Source organism: Spermophilus citellus (genome assembly GCF_964194105.1).
Source record: "Spermophilus citellus genome assembly, chromosome: 5".
Taxonomy (NCBI): Eukaryota; Metazoa; Chordata; class Mammalia; order Rodentia; family Sciuridae; genus Spermophilus; species Spermophilus citellus.
In genome coordinates, this window is record NC_138186.1 from 68,661,515 (window position 1) to 68,687,634 (window position 26,120).

Sequence of the window (26,120 nt, forward strand, 5' to 3'; positions counted from 1 at the left end):
GAAGCTCCAGGCAGTTTAAGATAACTGCAGCTGGGGCTACACCCTTAAGAAAGACCCTAAGCTGGAACCACCCAGTTAAGCACTCCAGGATTCTTAACCCTCAGAAACTGTTCAGGACAATAAATGTTTGTAGGGGATAATTTTTTTTTTTACTCAGTAATAGATAAAAGGCTTAGAAATTTTGAAGTTAGGGGACTGGAGGAAGAAATTCTTGAGAGTCAACTTTCCTTTGCCTTGCTGGCCTTCCTAAGTTACTATATGCCACCAACACAAGCATGGTTAAATGAAATATAAATACACCCCACCACCATCATTTAACTAGAAGTGGGAAGAGAAATGAAAAACTTGTTATCTAAAGTATAGAATGTGGTTGTGAAAATAACACTTTTATCACTAGCCTGAGACAAGGGACCTAACATATTGAGTTATCTACCATGAACTCAGTTTTTCAGACTCAGTAAGAAATTATCGTCATTGTCTAGGTAAGGAAACTAAAGCTCAGGAATTTTAAGTAACTCAGTCAAACAACAAACAAATAGAGCCATTCAGTTAACTCCAGGTTTGTAACGGTAGACAACTGTCTCAGTTTTGGGGGTTTTCTGGAAGCAAGACTTACAGTGCTAAAACCAGGAAATTTTCAGACACCACAGGACGCACTGGGTCACCTTACTTCTCAGTAGATCAGAAAGGTGTTACTTTGGGGTTAGTCCAAATCTTGTGCCCTCTGCAAGTCACCACACAGCTGACTTTTTAAAGTCCATCTTATGGCTATCATTTGGCAGATTATGAGCCACAATGAATTTTGAAATATTACCTGCTATTAAAATGAAAACCACAAACCTCTCTAGCTTTTAATCACACTGTACCAAAGATATTACTGGATCTGTTGTCTGTTGAAAGTGAAACAATTGCTATTCTTATGATATATACTAGCATAGAAATTTTCATCTTAAGATTCAACAAACTGGAGCTGGGGTTGTGGCTCAGTGGTAGAGCACTTGCCTAGCATATGTGATGCACTGTGTTTGATCCTTAGCACCACATAAAAATAAATAAATAAATAAAGGTATTGTGTTCATCTATAAAATATATATATTTAAAAAAAAAAAAGATTCCAAAAATTTCTGTTTCAAATAGCAAGGGAATCCAAAGGATACAAATAACAACCCCTGGGTCTCAGTAGGCCTCCGGTATGGATTGAAGAGATGATGAATGAGTGGGTGGGCAACTCCCAAATCTTCATACAAAGTTGGGTGCTCTGGAGGAGGGACCAGCTGTTACAAAACTTTCTCTTCTTCAGAAGTCCTAAAACAGCTGACACCACAACATAAGCAGTGTTCCTGTGATGGTCACATAGTGGGTCAGCAAGACAGTGGCCCTTTGTTTTAAAAAGATCTGTGTAATAGGTCTTTAATGGCTATACTCATAAAAACAGACAATAGGAAATGTTGGCAGTGATATCCATATTAATTGCTGGTGGGATTATCAAATGGTATATCTGCTATTAAAATCATTTGCCAGGCCCTCTAAAAGTGAAACAAAGCTTCCACATGAACCATCAATTTCACTCCTAGGTATACATCTAAGAGAAATTAAAACATATGTTCATATAAAAAACATACAAAAATATCCACAGCAACTTTATTTGTAACAACCCCCAATTCCATTTGCTAATCAATGAACAAAAATGTGGTATAATCATACAATGGAATGTGAGTCACCCATAAAAAAGAATGAAATACTGATTCTAACTACACTGTGGGCAAGCCTCAAAAACATCTTGGGAAGTGAAAGATGCAGGCACAAAAGACCACAGGCTGCATAATTCCATTTCCACGAAATGTCTTGAATAGGAAAATTATCATAGAAAAAGCAAGCACAGTCCATGGCCATACCACCTGCACGTGCCCGATCTTGTCTGACCTTGGAAGCTAAGCAGGGGTAGGGCCTGGTTAATATGTGGATGGAAGAAAGTAGAGTAGTAGATGCCAGAGGCTGGCGGAAGGGGAGGGAGAATGCAGTGACTGATGTATGTATAGTGTTTCTTTTTTTATGTGATTAAAATGCTCTAGAATTATACACACTTAAGAATAAACTTTTAAAAAGAGATACTAAAAATGCAGCTTAAAATTTTTGATCTTCAAGCCCATTTTTATAAATATATACTGAAGAAATAAAAGCAGATGTGGTTAATATTTACCTAGAGACTGTCATCAGTGATATTTATAATTGCATAAAAACTGGGGGAGAGGGAGTAATCATTAAACATCCATCTGCAAATCAACCAGCTATAAAAATTATAGCACAGGCAGACAAATATTATGCTATCATTAAAATGAAGTTATTGAACATTTATTCTGGAGAAATGAAAACATATGTTCACACAAAAACATTCACAGCAGCTTTATTTATAGCAGTCTAAAACCAGAACACCAAGATGTTCTTCAACAGGTGGGTAGTTAAACAGACTGGTACATCCACACAAGGAACAGTACTCGGCAGTAAAAAAGAACAAACTATTGCTATACACAACCACCTTAAGCTGAATGGAAAGAGAGCCAATCCACTTATATAACATTTTTGAAATGACAAAATTACAAATATGGGGAAGAGACTGGCAGTTACCAAGGTTAGAAATGGCATGAGGGCAGGAGGGAAGTGGCAGTATGTGACATGTGCGGACAGGAATCGCTCTGTATTGTCCTAATGTCCTGATTGTGATGCTGTGCTGCAGTTCTGCAGGATGTTCCCAGAAAAGTAAACTGGGTAAAGGGATTATAGTGTTTCTTAAACTGCATACAAATCTACATTTGTCTCAAAAAGTTCCATGAAAAAAATTCACTATAGTGAGGAAAAGGGACCAACAAATGAGAGTAAGCATTGGACTTTTTTTAAAAATATTTATTTTTTGTAGTTGTACACAACACCTTTTATTTATTTATTTTTATGTGGTGCTGAGGATCGAACCCAGGACCTTGCATGTTCGAGGCGAGCACTCTACCGCTGAGCCATAACCCCAGGCCCAAGCATTTGACTTTTAAAAATGCAACCACTTGCATGCACAAGGCCCTGGGTTCAATCCTCAACAAAATAAATAAATAAGTAAAGATAAATAAATAAATGAATGAATAAATAAATAAATAAATATGCAACCAATGTCTGTCACCCAATCCACACAGTAGTGACTTTTGGGGCACCTGCAACTGTAAAGGAAGGTATGAGTTGGAAAGGGAACTCTGAAGTGTGACTCCATTCCCCAGGGGTTAAGTCTTTACCCAAATGCTGCTGTTTTAACTGCCCTCATCTTCACAGCATTTCAACTTGCTTCCCAGTCCACACTGACCTATCCAGACCACTCAGGTGACAGGAACACCCTTGTGAGAAGCCTAATGTTCTGATTCACTTCAAGGGATCATACATCTCACACAGAGTTTTCTTTCTTTCTTTCTTTCTTTTTTAAAGAGAGAGACAGAGAGAGAGAGAGATAAAGAGAGAGAATTTTAATATTTTTTTATTTTTTGGTTTTCGGCGGACACAACATCTTTTTATTTGTATGTGGTGCTGAGGATCGAACCGGGCCGCACGCATGCCAGGCAAGCGCGCTGCCGCTTGAGCCACATCCCCAGCCCTCACACAGAGTTTTCAAAGAGAAAGAAAATCAGCGAGAAATGCCAAATAAAATCTCCCTGAACAAAAACATTATCTTTAATGATTCAGAGGTATTCTGTGATCTTGAAATATTTGAGTCAGAAATATAAATGCAAATATCACTTATAGGATTGTAGATGAACAGACATAGCAACTAAAATAAATCTATGTATTATTATGACTCTGACTTTCTGTAAGAAGTTCCTGCTTTCAGTTTTCTTGCTACTTCCCTTTTTTGGACATGGAACACCGAAAACTTCACCAATTTTTAGCTCATAAAATCCAGGAGTTTCTGATAAAATGGAAACATAATAAAATTTTACTGCATTATAAAAACTGTGTTTTCTTCTATCTTTTGGACAATTTTCTGACCAATAATCCACTGAATAATAAAAAAGGTGGCTAAGAAGCATTTTTGTAACATGGAGAAGTCCTGTTACTATGTGACTGCAGTTTAGGAGGGTTAGCCATATGTGCAGGGGTCACACTTTGCACTGGGCTTTTTGCTACCTGACGACAGGAAGGAGTCACTCAACTCCCATAGCTCTCCAAAGCTCTGTGGATGCTCTCCAGAAAAGGCTGAGGTGACTTCTGTAACCATCTCTGAAAATTCTCCAGCAAGATTAGACTTCTTCCTGACAATGCTTTTCCTCTTTTTACCAAGGGCTACTTTCAACATGTGTGCCATCATGTTCAGAACCTCCCTGACAACGATTAAAAGTGAAATAGGTGAGTATTAGGCCCAAAGGTGATTTCAATTTGGTAGAACTGCAAGGATATGAGCAAAAGTTATATTAATGTAACTGAAAAGTCTGACTGGCTAGTAAGATTTTTTTCCTTCATTTCAGATCTCCCCAAGCACCAATATTCAACACAAAGCTGTCATAAAAGCCATTTTGCTGTAATGAAACAAAGACGAAAGCTAGTGATCAAATTAACTTGAAGTCAATTAGATGCCCAACCACAGCCAGAACACAAAGGGAGAAACATCAACAGGTCCCAGAATGAAAATTGAGGACACAGTTAAAAAGAAAAAACAAAACAAGAAAATGAAATAACAACAACAAACCCCTTTTTGTGTATAGAAGCTGCAAAATTTCTCTCTTGGAGAAGTCAATCAGGTAAAAATTTTAGGGAAAAAAATTTAGATTGTAAAATGGTTTAACATGCCTCTACTGAGCACCAAATGTACTCAAGGCAGTAATGGCAGGTGATGGGGATTGACAAGGTGATCTTTTTCCCAAAGCTCAGAAATCTAGCTGTCATCCAGTTGGAATCCAAATTTTCATTTCATTTCAAAATATAGAAATTCATCACAAATTAACAATAGCCCAGCATATGACTGTATCCTTACTTGGGGACATGGGGAGGGTCATTGGTCTCTCTTCTTCTTCTTGTAAAGACCCTAATTCCCATGATGGGGATTCCAGCCTCATGACTTCATCTAAACAATTATTTCCCAAAGGCCCCTCCCTCCTAATACCATCCCATTGCAGGTTAGGGCATCGGGTTAGGAATGGAGCGAAAAGAACCCAAAGATCTAGCCCACAACACAGAGATATCTTCCACTTAAGAGGTAAAAGGAATGACCTGTTTACAGTGTCTAAAGAAAATTACTGCTTTAAAAAAAAAAATTCAAGGTAAATACATTTCCTTCATTTCATTCAGTCAAGTTAATAAAAAACATATAATCTCCCCTTTATGAAAAGGCTATATTCCAGGATGTTCATTTGTAAATTAGTCAGATAGCCTTGGAAAATGATTTTTTTTCATAGAAATAATATTAAAAAGTTCTTAACCCTATGTGGGTCCCACACCAATTATGAAATTCTGATTAAAGCAAAGGAGACCTGTTCTCTATCCCAAATGGGAGAATTTGGATAAAACCAACTGAGATTTATAGAGTCCTCAAAATCCTAGGAGTCCTCAGTATTTGAGTAAAGAATCTAGCTGTCAATGGTTGACAGAAGTCCAGACCAGTCCTAAACTATTTAATTCATAATCAAGTGGTAATGACAGGACTATAGATTCTCATTATTCCTAAGAGAAAATGCAACCTGTAATATGTATAATTTGAGTAGAGTCCTCTGGGCTTTGACACTATACTCTAATAGTACATATTGAAATAAGAACTTCAACAAACTGCTAAACCACACAGAGCTCCATTTCCTGATCCATAAGCATGAGGAGGATAAATTTTATACCTCACAGGTTTGCTGTGAGGATTAAATAAGATTATAGGAAACACTTGGCTCAATGCATAAACACCTAAACTCAAGGTGGCTACTTTTATTATTTTCTGTAAATATTTATCAAACATACACTTATATCATATGCATGGGGGAAATTTTCCAAAAGAAAATAAAACTGTTTTCAAAGAGGTTGGCAGTCTAGCAAGGGAGTGTGTTATTAGGAGGGGGAGGGGGAGGGATAGAAGGGGAAAGGGGGAGAGAGTGTGTGTTCCTTCATGGTTCCCAGCTCATAACTCCCATAACTGGTCACTGCCTAAATGCCTAGAACAGTAAGCATATCTTCTGTTCAAGTATGTTCTGTCTTTTTTAATCTTCAGTTCAGAAGCAGCTTCAGAACAGCTTCAGAGTGATAAAGGACAGCAAGTCTTCTGTTGTAATGTTAGGACACTTCAGGCCTCAGAAAGCAAAGTTTCTCCCTCTAACACACCCCTGACCCCATTTCATTGCTCCTTTTCCTGTCCAAGGGCACCACAGAAACAGCAATTTCTCTTCCCCAAGGCAGGTCACAGAAACCTGAAATACACCTATCTTCCCTAGCCCTTCTGTCTTAGAGCCAACCATAAAGAAATTCTCTGACCTGCCTCATCTGATAGCAGACCCTAAGTTGCTCATTTCTGAAGGGGTCCTGGCCCACACCTGGAAGGAAGGAATGCTGCAGAGAGAGGCCAAGAAGAATCTGAAGAGACAGGCCTTGCTGGGTTTCCCTACTCAGCCTATTAGCATAGACCATACCCTTTTGTCCAATGATATAACTACCTGGTTGTTCATGTTTCAGTTATGCCTATGCAAAGAAACCTCCATAAATCCTAAAAGACAGGGTTTCAAAAACTCTGGACAGTTGACTATGAAGAGGTTCACAGGAAGGTGAACAAGAGTTCATCCACATGTGGGGAAGGTGGCACACTCCAACTCCAGGGACAGGGTTCTGTGTTGGGAACCCTTCCAGACCTTGCCCTATGTATCTCATCTGACTACTTAATTGTATACTTTAAAATAAAATATCCTTAAAATAAAAGTGTGAATGTAAGTATAATGGTCCTGAGTTCTGTAGCAGATATAGGAAATTAATGGAATCCAAGGAGGGGGTCGCGGTAACCTCAATTTATAGATGGTTGGTCAGAAGTTCCAGAATCTGAAGTGGAATCTGAAGTGAGGTATCTGTGTGTGTGGTGGTGGTGGTAGTGGTGGTGGTGTCTTGGGGGACTGAGCCCTCAAGTTATGGGATCTAACCCTATTTCCAGGCAGATGGTGTCAGAACTGAATTGAATTAGAGAACAGTCAGCTGTGTTGCTGCAGAAGTGACTGCCTGTTTGCCAGTGGGGAATAATCCCCACACATTTTGGGATCAGAAAAGTGATCTGCGTTGTAAGTGCACAGTAGGGGAAACTGTGTTTGCTACCCCTAAGATCCTCAGAGGGAAAGAGAAACGATAAATAATTACAATAGAGTGACCAAAGTGCTGTGATCAAGTCTGCCTAGGGGAAGGGGGGGGGGGAGATCAAGAGAGCAGTCAGTTCTACATGGGGACCAGTGGGGGATGGCACAGGCAGGGGATGGGAAAAAAAATGAAAGACAGTGCAGGAGGAGATGGTAGGGGGCGCTGGTGATTTCAACACAGTAGTTGGGGGGCTAAGAATGAGGTGGGCAGGAAGCTGAAAAGAAGGTGAGTTCAGTGTTTCAGAAAATGACTGCAGTAGTTCCCAAGAGATGAGGGCATCCTAAGGTGGTGGTGGAGCGAGCAGTGGAGGGGATGATGCAAGGTCCACAAAGAAGAGATGTCCAGGGGTGGACAGGGTAGAGAGAAGCGAAAGCACAAGCTTCTGCCTTCTGATTTAAAGCATATGGAAAGCATGGATGTAGGTTATTTGCAAAACCATGCTGTTTTATACAAGGAACTTGAACACCTGCAGATTTTTTTTTTTTTTTTTTTTATCTGTGGAGGGGTCCTAGAACCAATCTCACTCTGCACACTGTGGGTATCACACAACAGGACAGGGAACACAGGGACAAGCAGGGTGGGAGAAGGGAATATACAAAGTTTTGCCCACTTAGAAATTTAATGCTCTAGTACTAATTTTATTATTCATAAGTCCATTATACAATATCATATGGGAATGCTTTATAGCCCGTTGAGTTAAAAGGCAAACTATATAATTTGGATTAGTGAGTGGTAATTAGTAAAAACTCACTGTGCTGACACGTTCTTAGGGGAAATACAGAAGATAAACTGTGCATTGAATTAATAATGTTAAGTGTCAAAAAGGCCAAGGGTAAGCTTGGACCTAAGTCACTTGTTAGGAACTTACAGTCATCACTCTTTACCATCAATGGGGAGAACTGGTTCCAGGACCCATAGAGATTACTAAAATCTGCAGATGCTCAAGTTCCTCATAAAATAAGTAAATAATAAAATAACACAGTGTTTGCAAATAACCTACACACATTCTCCAAAATACTATAAATCATCTCTAGATTATTTACAATACCTAATATAACAAAAATCTGAACAAGTTTAGCACATACAAAATTTTCTTTTCTGAATATTTTTAATCCGCCATTGGTTGAATCTAAGAGTGAGGAATCCACAGATAAGAAGGACTGCCTCTACCCTGTGGTCCTAAGAAAACATTAAGCCAGCTATGCCCAACCATGAGTTACACATTTTAGGAGGTTGAATTAAATATTTAGCAAATTGCTATTTCCTTCACTAAATGGTCTGCTAATGACTGCTTACAAGAAAGCTTTCCAAAGTGCCTTCTCCTATCCCATTAACATCTCTCTCCAGGAGAATCATAACCATTAGAACCTAACCAAAATCACCATTTCAAATGACAAATTAAAAATTTTTTTTCAAGCCCTTTTCCTTGAAGATCCCAGTTATTATAATAGTAACTAACAATAATTCAGTCTGTACTATGTGCCAGTCTTTCTACTATAAATTTACAAGAATATTCTAACTTAATCTTCATGTCAGCCCTGTAGGATGTACCTCCCCGCTTTCACAGATTGAGGCAGAGAGAACTTATATGATTTTCCCAAGGTCACAATGAGAGCAAGCCCACTGACTCCAGAACCTGGTATTTCAAACCACTGTACCTACTACTGCCTCTTTGTGTTAGCTTCTGTCACTGTGATGATCAACTTAATAAGAGAAAAAACTTTTTAAGCTCTTTCAAACCACTATACCTGCTGCCTCCCTGTCTCAGCTTCTTTCATTGTGATGATCAACTTAAAAAAAAAAAAAGGAAAAGTTTATTTTGGCTCACAGGCTTAGAGATTTTACTCTGTGGTTGGTTCGCCCACTGCTTTAGGGCCTACAGTGAAACAGTGCATCAGTGGTGGGTGGGTGTGGCAGAAGAAGTTTCTCAGCTCATGGCGGGTGGGAGGAAGAGAGAGAGGAGCATCTAGGGTCTCAATATCCCCTTCAAGGGAATGCCCCCTAAGATCTAACTTCCTTCCACCAGATCCCACCTCCAAACAGTGCTTCAGGCTGACAACCAAACCTTTGAACATAGGTCTTTGGGAGATATTTACCCAAAATAGAACTCCTCAAGTTACAATAAATATAAAAAAAGAGATGCTTATTTGTGAAAATTTAGAACTCCAGAAAAAAAAAAACATTTTATTTTGAAGGAAAAATGGTTCATGTAGAGCATTTAGCATGCAGCTATTCTATTATATAAATAAGCATAATTTTATTTCTTCTTCCTTTTTCTGTGCTCTAATAAAAACACATACTTATGATATTAAATTTTAACACTATAGCAATCATTTTCTTCATACACCTAACTGGAGTTTTGGAGCAATACTTTTTTTTTAATAAATGCTATTAGTTATTCCTCCATCATTGGCCACTTAACATTCCCAAGTTTTTATTTTCTTAAATTATATTGCAACAAGCATCTTTGCACATCAAACCTTAGTTGTTTTCTAAATTATTTCCATGGGTGAAATCCTCAGATATTGGCTAATTAGCTCAAAGGGTCTTAATTTACACTTAATTTATACTGTGAAATCTCTTTTCTGAAACATTTTTATCTATTATCCCCACCAGCAAGGCTGTGTGAAAAACCCACATAACTGCCCCTGGCCAGAATGGAGTAATCCACATGAGGGAAAATAATTTCACCAATTCAATCTGATATAAAATGTTCTGTGGGCATGTAAAAAAATATAAATCATACAGAAATCCCAATAGCTGAATAAGTAAACACTGATATATACACTGAAAGTTTGTATAAATAGTCATTTCTGGCTAACACATCAGAAAAATGAATAGTAAATTCTGTATCCTTGGCTTTCTAAAAGATTAATCTGTGAATCCAAGCTAGTAATTGCTAATTGGACATTTCTGTTAAGAAATTTCTTTTTCTTTGGTTATTAGCAAATAGTATGTGCAACTGTCTGTATTCCACAAAATTTACTCCTTAAACCAAGAAGCTAAGTCTGGTTATTTTTAAACCTCTAAGAAGTATCATACCTTATACAAACAATAGTAATACTTGAGAATAAGTATGTTTTTTTAAGAAGCACAGTTCAAGTATTCATTATCTATTTTGTCTAAGGATGAGGACTATTGTTTTTTAAAAAATGGAATCTTCAAGCCCAATCAGAACAGAGCCCTCTTACTCGACAACATAACTTCAGTTCTGATGAGGGTCATAAAATTACCTTTAAAAATCGAAAATTTTTGTATATTTAAGAACTTGAAGTAAAAAGACTTCTAGTTGGTTTTAAATTCTGCATATAAAAACAAAAGATAAGCCATCTTTGTTACTCAGTAGCTGAGAGAGTCAAATTCAGTTTATATCATTAGTATTATTACAAATAAAGCAGCATAAAATAGCTTGCTTTTTCCAATCCCATGTGAAAGCATTCATCGATCAGTTAGGAAAAGATTCTGACTTGCTCACAGAGAAATTTCATATGCATGTGAGAGGGCACATGGGAGAAACACTGAAGAGCCCTCTGCCTACACTTTTCAGTCACCACAACCATAATAAGTAGATGGCAGGACAGAACAGTTTCTATTTAGAATCAGTCACTTCAACGTGGGTCATAAAATCCCCACAGTGACAAGTGGCCCACTAACCAGAGTTAAGTAACACTGAAAGGAAACCTTCTCCTCAGCAAAATGTCTAGCAAGTACAGAGATAAGCCGTCCAAGGTTTAATAGGATGAGACGGCATTAACTCTGGCCTAATTTGTCCCAGCATTAAACAAATCTTGCATCATTATAAACTATGATGCCCTGCTAATGAGTTAAGAGGATTTCATTATGAAACCATAATGTTCTTCCTTTGGTGATTCCTTGGCTTCAGGGTTGGTAACATCACTAAAAATAGAAACACACCAATGATAATAATCATAATAGCAGATAACACTGAACACTTAATAGGTGCTAAGCATTATGGCATGAACATCATATATTCAATTTAATCTTCTCCAATTTAATCTGATATAAAAATAGCCCTGTAAAGGATTATTATTGCCAATCACAGGAGAAATGGAAGCTCACACACTTGAAATTACAGAGCCTATACCTAATAGAAAATGGGATTCAAACCCTGGCTGCTGGCTCCATAACCTGAACTCTAAACTTTCACTCAAATGAGACTAAATTTAATCATTTCTACTAGAAAAATAGAAAAGTGAATCAAACAAGCAATCCACAGATGCCCATGACACACTATGGATTCTCAAGTAATAACCTGAAGTTTTGTGAGAAATAATTCATGCTCAGGGCAATCTAACATCAAGACAATGATGCACATGATAGAATGCTAGTATGTCAGCCCATAGTTACAACATTTATGTGACATACACTTGATTTAGTTTTTCTTCCCCATTTAAATGAATCGTGCTGGGCTTGGTGGTGCAAGCCTGTAATCCCAGCAGCTTGGAAGGCAGCAGGAGTTCAAAGCCAGCCTCAGCAAAAAAAAAAAAAAAAAAAAAAAAAAAAAAGAGAGAGAAAGGCTAAGCAAATCAGTGAGACCCTGTCTCTAAATAAAATACAAAATAGGGCTGGGGATGTGGCTCAGGGGTCGAGTGCCCCTGAATTCAATTCCCAGTACCCCAAAAAATAAAAAGAAAGAAATGAATCATCAGACAGACTTCGATGTCCTGGAGACAGCATAAGGGAGGTCATACAATTCTTGGGCAGCAGGCCTGCTTAGAAATGACAAAAAGCAAATATAGTGATATCCTGGTTTCAGTGAGGCTGTAAACTGAAAAAGTCTCAAGCAGAAATTTCTGGTCTGCGTATCTTGGAGGATAACGGGACATGGAATAACAAGTGTCTACTGTGTTTGGCACTGGTTGATTTCTAGAGCCAGAATGAGTATGAGTTTCTCCCAGATCCCTTTAAAATACAAATATGCAGCATGTAAGAAAATCAGTTATAGAATTATATCTAGATATTAATTATGTAAGTTATATTAAAATGCATATTTAAAAACATGAATAGAGTACAGGAAAAAATTATGGACTGATGGCAGTGAGTTAGAGATAACATCTAGTTTTAGATTAAAGCAGAAAGGAGTGAAATGGGTCACAATAAAAATGAAAAAATTCTGAATTTCATGTCCAAAGCAGATGTCAAAAATGAGAAGGATTAGCTTGAGGTCTGACAAAAGGAAGTTCTTTCAGAGAAATGTGCAAAAGAGTAGAAAAGGCCTGAAGAGATGTTGCATAAATGCACCCCCCACCTCTTTATCAGCAGCTGGGAGTACAGATTAACCTGAGGCCAAGGACTTTTTTGGGACACTGATAACCCTGTTCCACACAGACTAAATGAAGGTAGAAAAGCACTATGTTAAAGGTCACCTGGTCTCCAAGATGTGGCCCGCACTCTAGGGGCAACACCCTATCTGACTGCTAAGTTCTTCCAGGAAGGCTGATTCATGACTTACCCTTCAAAATGCTGGGCTTCACACTGGGTTCATTACTCGCCAACTTCACATGTATCTAAGTGTTCTGTCCAAGGACAGGACAATTAAGGAGAAAATAAAGCAAAGGACAATCATTTGGGCATTACTCTTCAGTGTAAAACACAATGTCTAAGCTAAGAGACCCATTATTATGTCTTCAAGCCAAAAGAATGTTACTAATGTCCAAATGTCTGTCTGTCTGTCTGTCTGTCTGTCTGTCTGTCTATCTATCTATCTATCTATCTATTTATTTTGAGTACCAGGGATTGAACCCAGGGGTGCTTAACCAATGAACTACACTTGCTAAGTTGGCTTTAAATTTATGATCCTCCTGCCTCAACCTCCCAAGCCATTAGGATTACAGGCAAGCCTGGCTCAAAATGTCATTTTTTTAAAAGTGCCCATATCTTATCTATCACTTATGGGAAAGTATGAAGTTGATGTGCCATGTAGATGTTTATCTATTTACAAGCACTCTTCTGGATGGAATTGGTCTGAAAGAGTTTACTCACATGTGCATGAAGAGTTAATATCACACTAGCACCCATCAAGAGAAAGGGAGAGCCCAAGGGTCTCCAGAAGGCTGCAGTGAGGAGAGTGAGCCAGGGCTGGGACATTGGAGGGACTTCACCAGACACAGGGCTTCCCCAGCCTCTTAGGATGCTGGTGGTGTGGGCAGGCCAAGAAAGGGGAATGGAAACAGCTACCAGGAAGGACTGCACCCTGAGTGACTCTGAGAATGTATCAAATTCCACCTCAAGCTTATTAAGCAGCCATGTAATTGACTGGCATGTTAACACTGCGCTTCACCAGAAACCAAATAGGCAACCATTCAAAGCACATTAAAACATGTGAATGCTTCATAAATATTTACTCAATGAATTAATTCCAGGCAGAGCATCAGACAAGACTACATACAAGTGGCATTTGGCCAGGTTGGTAAGGATTTTACCAGACAGAGAGCTTAGGAAGCAGAATGCTGGTGGATTATTTAAAGCTGAAGGCACAGATGAAAAGAAATACAGAATAGAAGAAGGAGCAGGGTATCAGAATAATTCATCCGTCTCTTTTATACTATTGATGTGATTACCCAATAACTTCATAAATATTCCCTTCTTCCCACCTGTGCTTCCACCCCAGTCCAAGGCCATTTTCTTTCACATGGAGAGTCCAAACTGGCTTTCAGGAATCCACTTTTTTTTTTTTTTTTAAGATTGACACAATACCTTTATTTGTTTATTTTTATGTGGCATTGAGGATCAAACCCAGTGTCTCACACATGCTAGCTAAGTGCTCTACCACTGAGCCATGACCCCAGCCCCCAAGCATTCAGTCTTAACCCCTGCCTATCCATCAACACGCCAGAGTTGTAAACCAAAACTGAAAGGGCCACTTCTGCCTAAAGCCTTTCAATCTCCCTACTCTTTGGATGCAGTCTACAATCTTCCACTTGGCTTAAAGGTTCCTTCACGTCCAGGCCCCACTCCCCAGTAACTTCTGTCCTTCCTCACCTCCCCTTCCTCTCATTGCCCTCTACCACCACACCTGCTTCCCTTCACCTTCTCCAGTGCACCCTTTACTCAGGCAGATCATACACAGGGAAAGCTCCCTCTACACATTTACTTGTTTCCTACCTCCCATGTTCACTGTGCTGAAAGGTATACTCCATAGAATCTTCTGACTCCTCACCAAATCCCCAGGCTAGGTTATATCCCTCTGTTGACACTCTAATCACACCTCAAATACAAACTATTTAATGTGCAGTTAACATGAAGGCAAAGGCTGTTCCTGCCTGGTGCACCATGAACCATCGGCCACGTGGCACACAGACTGTCCATTCCCTCTCTGTAGGATGAACAGTGGGCTGGATCGTGAGGTTAGAAAGCATATTGGGGACAAAACAGGGAAGACCTTAAAGGCCAGAAGTCCTGTGACCTTTTTACTGTAGGCAGTTGGAGAAGACAGCTGGCTCTGTGGTGGCCTTTGCCCTTGGCACCAACAAGAATGGCTGGCTCAGCTTTCCAGGACTCCATCAAAGCAGAAAGAAACTCAAGGTCTGTTTTCCATCACCCTGTTCCAGCTGAGTGGGCAGCCCAGAGATCTGAAGCAATGCCATTACCCAGCCAGACAAAATATAGAGACTACCCCCAATCATTTGCCTCCATAGAAACTTGGGAGTGGCCACCTGCCTGCTGCAATATTAAGTCATGGGTGAATGCCCTAAGGTACAACAGAAGGGATGTCCCCATTTTGGATGAGCACTTGGTTCCACATGCATTCTTTTTTTTCCTGAGGCAGGAGGAGGTGGATGGGGAATGAACTCAGGGGCACTTGACCACTGAGCCACATCCCCAGCACTTTTTTGTATTTTATTTAGAGATAAGGTTCACTGAGTTGTTTAACACCTTACTGTTGCTGAAGCTGGCTTTGAACTCGAAATCCTCTTGCCTCAGCCTTCCAAACTACTGGGATTACAGGTGTGCACCACTGTGCCTGGCTGGTTCCACATGCATTCAAACCCCATCAGTTCTGAAAAGGACAACCCCTCCCTCCTTGAAATACCTGGAACCCTCCTCTTTTCCATCTGCTCTTGATGAATGACAGCATCAGGATTCAGACCTTTGGGGTCCCCACCCATCTCTAGCCCCATGACAGGATGTCCTTGCTGGGGCTGAACCCCCATCAGCCATTCCACAAATACTCTTGATGTCACACGCACCCCATTACTTAATCCTAAGTAAATCCAACTGGCTGAACAGCTGTTCTGCCAAGACTCGGGATGTCCATATGAATAAAATTACTTTTCAAACATCCCTCCTTACACACTGCAAGGGCAGTAGATGAACTTCAAAAACATGCTAAGTGACAGGAGCCAAAAGATCACACATTGTTATGATCTCATTTATATAAAAATCCGTAATAGGCAAATCCAGAGAGATAGAAGGCAGGCAGTGGTTGCCAAGAGCTGGGGAGAACAGCAAAGAGGGTGTCTGCTGATGGGCACAGGGTCTTCTTCAGGGATGTTGGAAAATTTTGGCATTAGAGTACCTGGTACATCATGGACTGGTACTAAATGCTACTGAATTGAATACTTTAAAATGGTTATTATGAGAACTTCAATTTTAAAAATTCAAATGTTTTAAAAAGTCTTCCCTCTTTAGTGTCTTTGTTTTCAATATATTTTGTTAGTGACATATAGCAATTGTACATATTTATGGGGTAGAGTGTGACATTTCAATGCATGTATGATATGTAATGATCAGATCAACATATCATTTTTGTATATATTTGATTGTAGAAGGACACAATACCTTTTTTTTTTTTTTAAATACGGTGCTGAGGATCGAATCTAGTGCCTCACAGTGTTCTACCACTGAGCCACAACCCCAGCCCCAATACATCATTTCTTTGTGTAGGAACATTAAAATCTTCTCTACTAGGTATTTTGAAATATTTAACTAACTGCTGTCAATCATAGTTATCTTACTTTGATACAAGACATTAGAAGTTAATGCTCCTATCTAATGTACCCCTGTAATTAAATATTCTCTTTTCCATGTTCCCCTTCTCCTACATTCTTTCTAATCTCTGGTAACCACCATTCTATGAGATCAACTTTTTAGCTTCCACATGTAAATGAGAACTTGTGATGTCTTTCTCTGTCTGACTTATTCCACTTAATGAAATGTCCTCCATTCAGTCTGCTGCAAATGACAGGATTTCCTTCATTTAAAAGCTGAATAGTGTTCTATTGTGTACTATTTACCATATTTTCTTTATCTGTTCCTCAGTTGACTATTGTGAATAATGCTGCATTAAACTTACAAGTGCAGATGCCTCTTCAACGTACTGATTTCCTTTCCTTTGGATATATATCCAGTAGAGGGGCTGCTAAATCAAATGATAGTTCATAGAATGTCTTTCCATTACTCTATTTTCTCCTGAATCCTTTCCTACTTCTTTCAAGAATTTATTCACTTCCCATTTTACCTTCAATTGCCTCGCCACAGGGTTCTTCTTCCTACTGACAAAACAGGTCCAGTCTCCCCAATCTGAAATTCATTTCCTGAACTGATTGCTCCCTTAATCTTATCGAAAATGATCTCAAGATTTCAAAAAAGCAGCCAATATGAAGAGCCTCCAATTTTTCACTTCCTATATCTTTCTAGTTCCACTTCCAGCAATAAGCAGATAGTAAAACCTCCCTGCTATAATACATATAAAATTGAGAGAAGAAAATCCTGTTAAAAATGAATAGATGAAGATTAACCTGTAAGAAACTCAGATCAGAGAGTCATTTAAAAAAAGTTGTCAAGGACAATCAGCCAAATAAGAGAAAATGTTTGCAAACAATTCATCTAACAAGAGATTAATATCCAGAATACCCAGGGAACTCAAATAACTCAGCAACAAGAAACCAAATAATCCAAGTTTAAAAATGGGCAAATGCAGGCTGGGGCTATAGCTCAGTAGCAGAGAAGCATTTGCCTTGCATGTGTGAAGCACTGGGTTCGATCTGGTACCACAGAAAAATAAACAAATAAAATAAAGGCATTCTGCCCATCTACAACTATAATTTTTTTTAAAGTGGGCAAATGATTTGAACAGACAGTTCTCAAAAGAAAATGATCAACAAGTATACAAAATGTTCAACATCACTAACCATCAGGGAAACTATAACAAGATATCACCTCACCCCAGCTAGAATGGCTATTATTAAATAAATGCTGGTGAAGATGGAGAGAAAGGGGAACTCCAAAACACTGTGGGTGTCAGTATAGCTATTACTAGAAAACACTGTTGGTGTCAATACTGAGGTTCTTCAAAAAACTAAAAATAGAACTATCATATTATCCCCTAATGAGTATATACATAAAAGTCAGTCAAGGGGCCTGAGGCAGAGTGCCTGCTTAGCTTATAGCTGCTTAGCACATGTGAGACCCTGGATTCAATCCCCACCAGTACCACTACTACCACCAAAAAAATAAAAAATAAAATAAAATAAAATCATTATGTCAAAGATATCTGCATGCCCATTCCCAACAGCCAAGACAGGAAATTAACCAAAGTACCCATGGACAAATGAACAGATAAGGAAAATATGATATATATACAAAATAGAATATTATTCATCCATAAAGAATAAAATTGTCATGCACAGCAAAATGAATAGAATTAGAAGGCATTAAGTAAAATAAATACAGAAAGATAAATACCACACATGTTCTTACTCACATGAATGAGCTAAAAAAAGTTCATCTCATAAAAGTAAAAACAGAATATTGATCATTAGAGGTTGTGAAGAGTAGAGGATAAGGGGATAGAGACAAGTAAGATAACAGGTACCCACCAAGTTAGATAAGAGGAATATCTTCTAGTGTTCTATTGCACAGTAGAATGACTACAGTGCGCAACAATTTATTATGCATTTCAAAATAACTAGAAAAAGAGGAGTTCAAAGGTTCCTAACATAAAAAAATACAAATTAGCCAATTTTATCATTATATGTTATATGTAATTACATGATATGCATAATCAAATTATCACACTGTATCCCATGAACATGTACAATTATTATGTATCAACTAAAAATTTTTATAAGAACCTTCCAGATACCCTTGACAGGGGCTACTTGTGGCTATTTCAATTCACTAAAATTAAATAAAGCTAAAAATTCAGTTCCTCGGTTGCCTTAACTGCTTTTTAAGTGCTCAATAACTACATTTAACTAGTGACCACTACAAAGGACAATGCAAAATATATACCATTTATAGACAAACTCTAAATAGGCAGAGGGGTGGGAGGGAAAAGAAGGGGGCATGGTGTTGGAAATGATGGTGGAATGTGATGGTCATCATTATCCAAAGTACATGTATGAAGACATGAATTATATGAATATACTTTGTATACAACCAGAGATATGAAAAATTGTGCTCTATATGTGTAATATGAATTGTAAATGCATCTCGCTGTCATATAAATTTTTAAAAAATTAATTAAAAAAATATTCCATTTATAAATCTCAATATCTAGAAATACAGTAGCTCACTGTACCGATATCTGATTTGATTACCACAAAAATCCAAGGTTATAAACATCTCAAAAGAATTCCCCAGAGTAAAGTCAAGGGGAGACTAAGTAGAGCTCCACACCTTCAGATGTTACACAAAAAGACTAGAGGAATCTTCTGTAACACATTAAGAGTTAAATAGTTATATAAAACAAGATGGAGATGTGGGACATGATGCAGCAAAATTTTATTAAAACAAAGGCATTGTCCAACACCAACAGTAGAAGAAAAGGTCAAGTAGTATTGAACAAAAAACACGAATGAACCAAAAAGAAATTGGCTATTTTTAAAACTACTCCAAATGACAGCCAACCCCAAAAGCCCAAATATTATAAAACAAAGATATCAAAGAGAAAGGGGCGAATTTAAAAAGTAAAATGAACATCTAAAAAACTGTTATGGCTACATTAAAAGTCTCCTTTACTTCTTTCATATTTGTACTTTTAAAATTGACCACTATAGTACTAATAGAGCCCAACCAAGCAACCAGTGTTAGTAAAAAAAAATGATATTTTAATAGCTAACTAAAAGGGGGTGGTCTTTTAAAATACAATAAAAAGAACCTATGTGCAGAAGGATTCTCAAGGTGGAATCCAGTTAACCCTTAGAGTTCTGGGGCCTTTTTCAGGAGTTTGATGAGATAAAAGCAACTTTCATAATACTACCTTTTTATTTTCAGCTCTACACCATGGAAAAGAGCATGTAAAGAGAAATATCATGATGCGTGATATTTCAATGGTTTGCAGAAGCTGATAAAGGATTCAGCTGTCTTTCATTAAGCCAGAAATGCAAGGGACAGGCAAAAACATCTAGCATTGCTTGTTTTCACAAATAGGTTTTCTATGCTATCAGATAATGGATTATTACTTAAAATGTATTGGTAATTATTTAAAATTTTTATTTAAAAATAATTTTAAAATTAATTTCCAATAGGGTAAATATCATCAGATATAATCCACATAAACCAAAGCTCTTCTTGATAATTTTTAAAAGTACAGGTCATAAGACCAAGAAGTTTCACAGCTGTTGTATTAAGAACTGTGTATAGAATTTCTCCCCAAACATTTTGTTTCTAAAAAGAACATAAATTTATTTTCCATACTTAAAAATAAATATCATAAATGCACCTAAAATATTAGTCTTTATATTTCAGGAGTTAAACCTGGAGTACACAGTTTAAAAACAGAACACTTAATACTGAAAGTTTGTTAAAATCATTTTTTTTTAAAATGAGTTAGCAATATTGAATCAAACTTACAATAAATTCATTATAATTAAAAGTTTTTGTGAGATAATTAGTTCCCTACTAACTCATCAAATTATCTCATATGTAATGTGATATTAAGAGAAATTGGAAAGAACCAATCAAACAAGAGTGAGCTGAGTTTCACATTACTGTGCGGACATAAAAACAGTTATTTTAGCCAAAGCATGATACCAACTCCCCTTCCAAATAAGGACACTCTCAGTGAAGTTTCCTGAGGCTAAACTGCATTAGACAGTACTACAAATAGAATGGATTTAATTATCAATCTCTGCATAAATGCTCAAGCATTTATATCCACACTTACCTATGAAGAGAGATAGAAGGGGGACAAAGCAGGGGATAGAAAAGAGGGAGAAAATGGATGAGTGAATGAACAAATTAATAAGTAAGACAGGAAATTACATGACTTTTCCTTCTCCAAAATAAGAATTTGAAAATAACATTTTACCTGTTGGAGCACACTTTTCATGATTTGGAAAAGTATTTCTTTGCAAAAGGGCAGTGTCAATGAGAAGAAATCTTCAATGGAGCTCCACATCTACCTGCTATAAGGGTACATCACATATCCACCTAAATATGAAGAAACTCAGTGCTTTTGACTAGAGCTCAGAGAATTCATCATCAGGTCACAGCCACACAGACGTTTGAAGGTCTCTCCCTACAAAATGTTTTCTCTGTTTGCCTTTTGTAGATTGGAAAACAATACAGAGAAATGCTTATGAACCATATATACAATCTAAAACAACTTGATTTAAATAAAGAAAAAAACCAATCTTGACTATTTACAGTGGATAGTACAGCTGAAACACTGAAGAACAGAACTGACCCATCTTTTCCTCCCCATATCATGGCTCAGTCATGCTGCATGTAGCTTATGCTTTGGGGGCTTTGTCTTATAGAGATTTGACTAACGTAAATGACAATCCACAATTCAGCACACAACAATCGTATTTTAATCAAGTCAAAGGGAAGAGAAAAGAAAGTTTAGCTGGTCAACTCAGAATGAATGGGACCTCTTGTTTCATCCTTATTCCCTTCCTGGAGGGTGAAACATAAGTAAAGATAATTGCAATTAAAGTGGTTTTCATGCAAGGCTATGGAAGTCATTCATTTATTAGTCATATCTCACATCTTTATAGGATTTAATATTTTTAAATTACATGCAGTACAGTTTTCATTGAAAAATCTTCCTTTCCACCTGTAAATTCAAATTACATGGTGAAGATGTCCTTAGGTAGGACAATGATCAAACAGAGAGAAACAGTATCAACAGACAGGTAGAGAGGCAAAGCAGTGCCACACATGGTGGTGTAATCCCAGCTACTCAGGAGGCTAAGGAGGAAGGGTGCAACCTTGAGGCCAGCCTTAGCAACTTCCCTGTCTCAAAATGAAAAATGTAAAAAGAGCTGGAAAACAGCTCAGTGGAAAAGCTTCCCTGGGTTTAAACCTCAGTGCCAAAAAAAGAAAGAAAAGAAAAGAAAAGGTAGGATAAGGAGAGGGACAAGGTGACATCACAGGAAAAAAAAAAATCTCCAGTGCCAAAGTTGCTCTAAAATGATTTCATTTCTCATTTCTAGGGATACAGAGTCTAACTTTAATCACTATAGCCAAGTTAATTATGAAGAAGAAAGGAATTCTAAAACCCAGGAACTGCAAAACATGTAAAAATGTTATATCAAGTAGCTTCCATTTCCTCTTTTCCAGTACACCATAAAGTGTAGTTTGGGCTTCTACCATCACTACCTCAGCAGAGCCTGTGACCAGATGAGACTAGGTGACAAAGGAACTGGAAGCAGAGATGATTCTGGAAAGAAGACCAGTAGCACTGGGAAAAATAGGCAAGGAAAAGCCACAGAATTGTTTTTAGTGCATTTTAATTTACTAATTAGTATTAACTTATTATATTTTATGCATTAAAAGCTCAAGGGTATACAATTCAAAATCGCAGCAAAAGTAATTTAGGTTGAACACTAGGAAAAAAGGTAGGTGTGATATTGTGGCACACAGTCAAGCACTACCACAATGATGTTCAGTCAATGATGAACCATACATACAAAGGGGGTCCATCCAAAGGAACATACTGGAACTAACCATAACAGAGCCAGAAACTTCTAATCACCCAGTGACATCATGGCTGTCATAAAGTCCTAGTGCCATGTGTGAGTTCTAGACTCACATGTCTGGGTTGATACTGGTATAAACATACCTGCTGTACTGCCAGTCTTGTAAAAGCACACAATCATGTAAGAACATAACATTTGGTAAGGAAAATAACTATATTACTGGTTTATAGATTTGCATTATACTTATTATTTTAGAGTACACCCTTTTTGCATACAATGTGAAGCAATGCATGTACCATGTTACACTGGCAGCAGCCTCTTACATCTCTTAAATCTCTTGGCTACATCTCCTGTATCTCTTCACTGACTTATACTATTTAGGTTTGTGGGAGTACACTCTATGATGTTCACATAATTATATAATTCACTAATGATGCATTTCTGAAAAGCATCACCATTAAGCAATTTGTGACTATGTAGTTTGGTTTTCTCTGTAATTCCTGGCTTATATGTTCCACTGCCCTTTCTAAATCACTAGAACAATGAGGTTAAAGTATTTGGGTTTTTGCCCTTGGTTCTTGAAGCAGCTTCAGAATGATAAAGGACAGCCAGTCTTTTGCTGTAATGTTGGGGCACTTCAGGCCTCAGAAAGCAAAGTCTCCCTCTGACGCACCCCTGACACCATTTCATCTGTTCCTTTTCCTGCCCAAGGACAATTTCTCTTTCTCAAAGCAGGTCACAGAAACCAAAAAACATACCTGTCTTCCCTAGCTTTTCTGTCTTGGAGCCAACCATAAAAAAAATTCCCTGACCTGCCTCATCTGATAGCAGATCCTAAGTTTCCAAAGAGGTCCTCTCCCACACCTGGAAGGAAGGAATGCTGCAGAAAGGCCAAGAAGAATCTGAACAGACAGGTCTTGCTGGGTTTCCCCACTCAGCCTATTCTCATGGACCATACTCTTTGGTCCAATTACATTTCTACACTTGAAGCCTCCACAAATCCCAAAGAACAGGTTTCCAGGAGCTTCTGCACACAGCTGAACCCAAGGAGGCTCACTGGAAGGTGAAAAAGAATTCATCCACATGTGGGGAGGGGGACACACAACTTTGATTCCATATGCAGCCTTAATTTGTCTGTGCCTATAACTTGACACATTCACAGGTATTGGGGATTAGGACACAGACATTGGCTATGTTTTTGGATGTGGTTTGTCTCCCTAGGGTTCATATGTTGGAAGCTTGGTTCCCAGGGTATCAATGTGAGAAGTGTAGAGCCTAGGGTAAAGTAATTAGGTTGTTGGGGGCACTGCCTTCAGAAAGGACTGATGCACTTCTTTCAGGGACCCTGTGAAAATGGGTTGTTATAAAAAGAGCAGGGCATTCCCCTCCCTGCTAACTGGTTTTCTGTCCTTGTCATCTCACCCTCTTGCAGGTGCTCCCACCATGATATCATGTGCCATGTTGCAAGGCAGCCAAGGGAAACCTCAACCAGAGGTACAACCAATGTAGCCACCCAATCTTGAATTTTCTACCTGTGAGCTAAATAAACCTCTTATAAAAACAACAACAACAACAAAAACTCTCCTTTTTAATTTTCTTTACTTATTTTTACAATGCTGGGGATCAAACCTACAGCATCATGCACAATAGGCAAGCTCTCTACTTCTCAGCTATATCCTTACCCCAAACCTCTCTTCTTTATACATGACCCAATTTTGTGTATTTGGATAAAGCCACAGAAAATGGACTAATATAATTAATATAATATTAGTTACATAATAATATAGCTTCCTTGGGTTCAGCTATGCAAAAGCTCCTGGAAACCTGTTCTTTGGGATTTGTGGAGGCTTCAAGTGTAGAAATGTGACTGGACAAAAAGAGTATAGTCCATGTGAATAGGCTGAGTGGGGAAACCCAGCAAGGCCTGTCTGATCAGATTCTTCTTGGCCTCTCTCTGCAGCATTCCTTCCTTCCAGGTGTGGGGCAGGACCCCTTCAGAAATGAGCAACTCAGGATCTGCTATCAGATGAGGCAGGTCAGGGAATTTCTTTATGGTTGGCTCCAAGACAGAAAAGCTAGGGAAGACGGGTATGTTTTTTGGTTTCTTTCCCAAGGATCCTCATGTAATTTACCCTCTCCATTCTATCCCAATTAATCATCACCCACCTTCCACAGCTGTCTTGCTTTCCCTGTCAGAAGTGAATTATGCTTTCTCCAAAATGTCCACAATGCCACTTCTCCAAATTTAGATCACTGGATAGTGATAGTAAAGGAAAGACTTTAGAAAGAGAAGGAGTTTCTGGTGTTGCTCTGTAGCTAGCTATGTGACCCTAAGCAAGCCATTTAAAACTCTAAACTTGGTTTCATCATATGTGTAAAGTGAAAAGGTCGACCAAATTATTTCTAAATTCTTTCCCAGTCCCTAAGCTCTATGAGATTTATAGGATTTATATCTACTTTTCTCAATCCCCAAAGTCACTATCTAATTAAGGCTACGATCATGTCTCAATTGGATTCATACACTCCCATCCCAATGGATCTTTCCTGCCTTCACTTCAGTCTTTTGTTGTTTTGACCCCAAAAGCATATTTCTGGGTTATTCACCTGCCCAAAGCCAGTAAAAGGCTCTTAGGAAAATGTACAGACTCTTCAGTGTTGTTCCTTATGCTTACATAAGGCTCCTGCTTCTCTCTGTTTTCCTCCCTGGCTGTCAGGTTCCACATGTGCTCCTCAATTGCCCTCATGTGCTCCACAATCGCCCACACCTGCCCATTTCCTCTTTCCACAAAACAGATTCAGTATCCTGAATCTGCAGTATCCTTCCTGATTGCTCCATGGCACTCCTCATTACTCTACCACAAACTTCGTCACTTCATCGTTCATATCTGTTCCTTTTGTCAGCACCCTCCTCCAGACTCTAAATTCTAGGTGGGTGGAGACTCAGATCTTGTCCCTGCCTATGGTACAGACTATGGGTTGTTACCCAATATACACAGCAGCAAAACTGTTAAGTGTACGTGGACACCCAGAATCAAGACAAAATTTTGGAGCTGGGGATGGAGCTCAGTAGCAGAGCTCTTGCCTAACATGCACAAGGTCCTAGGTTCAATCCTCAGAACTGCAAAAAAGGAAGGAAAAGAAAGGGGAAAGGAAGGGAAAGAAAGATGGAATTTTTCTAGCCTCTTGCAGCTTCATGTGGCCACATTTTCAAGTTCTAGCCAATAAGACATAAGCAAAAGTACACAGGAGCAGTTTCAGGGAATTTCCCCTTTAAGGAAGTGCCATTCAAGTTCCTTCTACATTCTGTCTCTTCTCCCATTCTGCTATCTGTAAGATGGAAGTCACACGGTAAGACTAATGTATAGTGAGCTAGAAGCAGCTTACGAAAGGTTAAACCAACCCTAGAACATTTACCCAGCACACTACCACACACTTGGGGATCCTATAATTGATCCACTATTAATTTGGGGAATTCCCCATCATTTGTTGCCAAACCTAACTGCAACATACATAGTCAACATCTGCAGTATCAGTAATTAGTTATTTACTGATTCAAGTAGAAACTGTCACCTTTTCTATTGCATCATCTTTTTGTTGCTAAGTGTACTGTCATGTCTCTGCAGTATCTATGTTCCTTAGCAGAAAGCAGTACACAGAATTGTAAGCCATTAATGAATTAATGGCCAAGTGGCTACTGAAACAGGCTTTTTCCATGTATGTGATCTACTTTAAGCTCAATGTTGCTTTCAATCAAAATGAGATTTAAAGAGTTGGTTTCCACTATTATTTTACTCATGGAATACTTGGGTGCTTAGACACCAGAACTGACTCATTTCCTTTCGTGGGCATAGTACCACCAGAGTAGTCTATCATTGGCACATTCTACCTTAA

The 26,120-nt window shown here is 38.4% G+C and overlaps 1 protein-coding gene across 2 annotated transcripts in view; it reads right to left on the minus strand.

Annotated features, from left to right (window-relative positions):
• ELOVL5 (ELOVL fatty acid elongase 5) overlaps positions 1–26,120 on the minus strand; it is a 73,029-nt gene that overhangs the window by 37,149 nt on the left and 9,760 nt on the right. The window contains exon 1 of one of the 2 annotated variants that reach the window (XM_081295227.1): positions 12,812–12,830. The exons of the other annotated variant lie outside the window; for it this stretch is intronic. The gene's annotated coding sequence lies outside the window, so the exon portion shown is untranslated. Of the gene's footprint in view, positions 1–12,811; positions 12,831–26,120 lie in introns of those variants that run through there. 2 annotated transcript variants of the gene reach the window in all.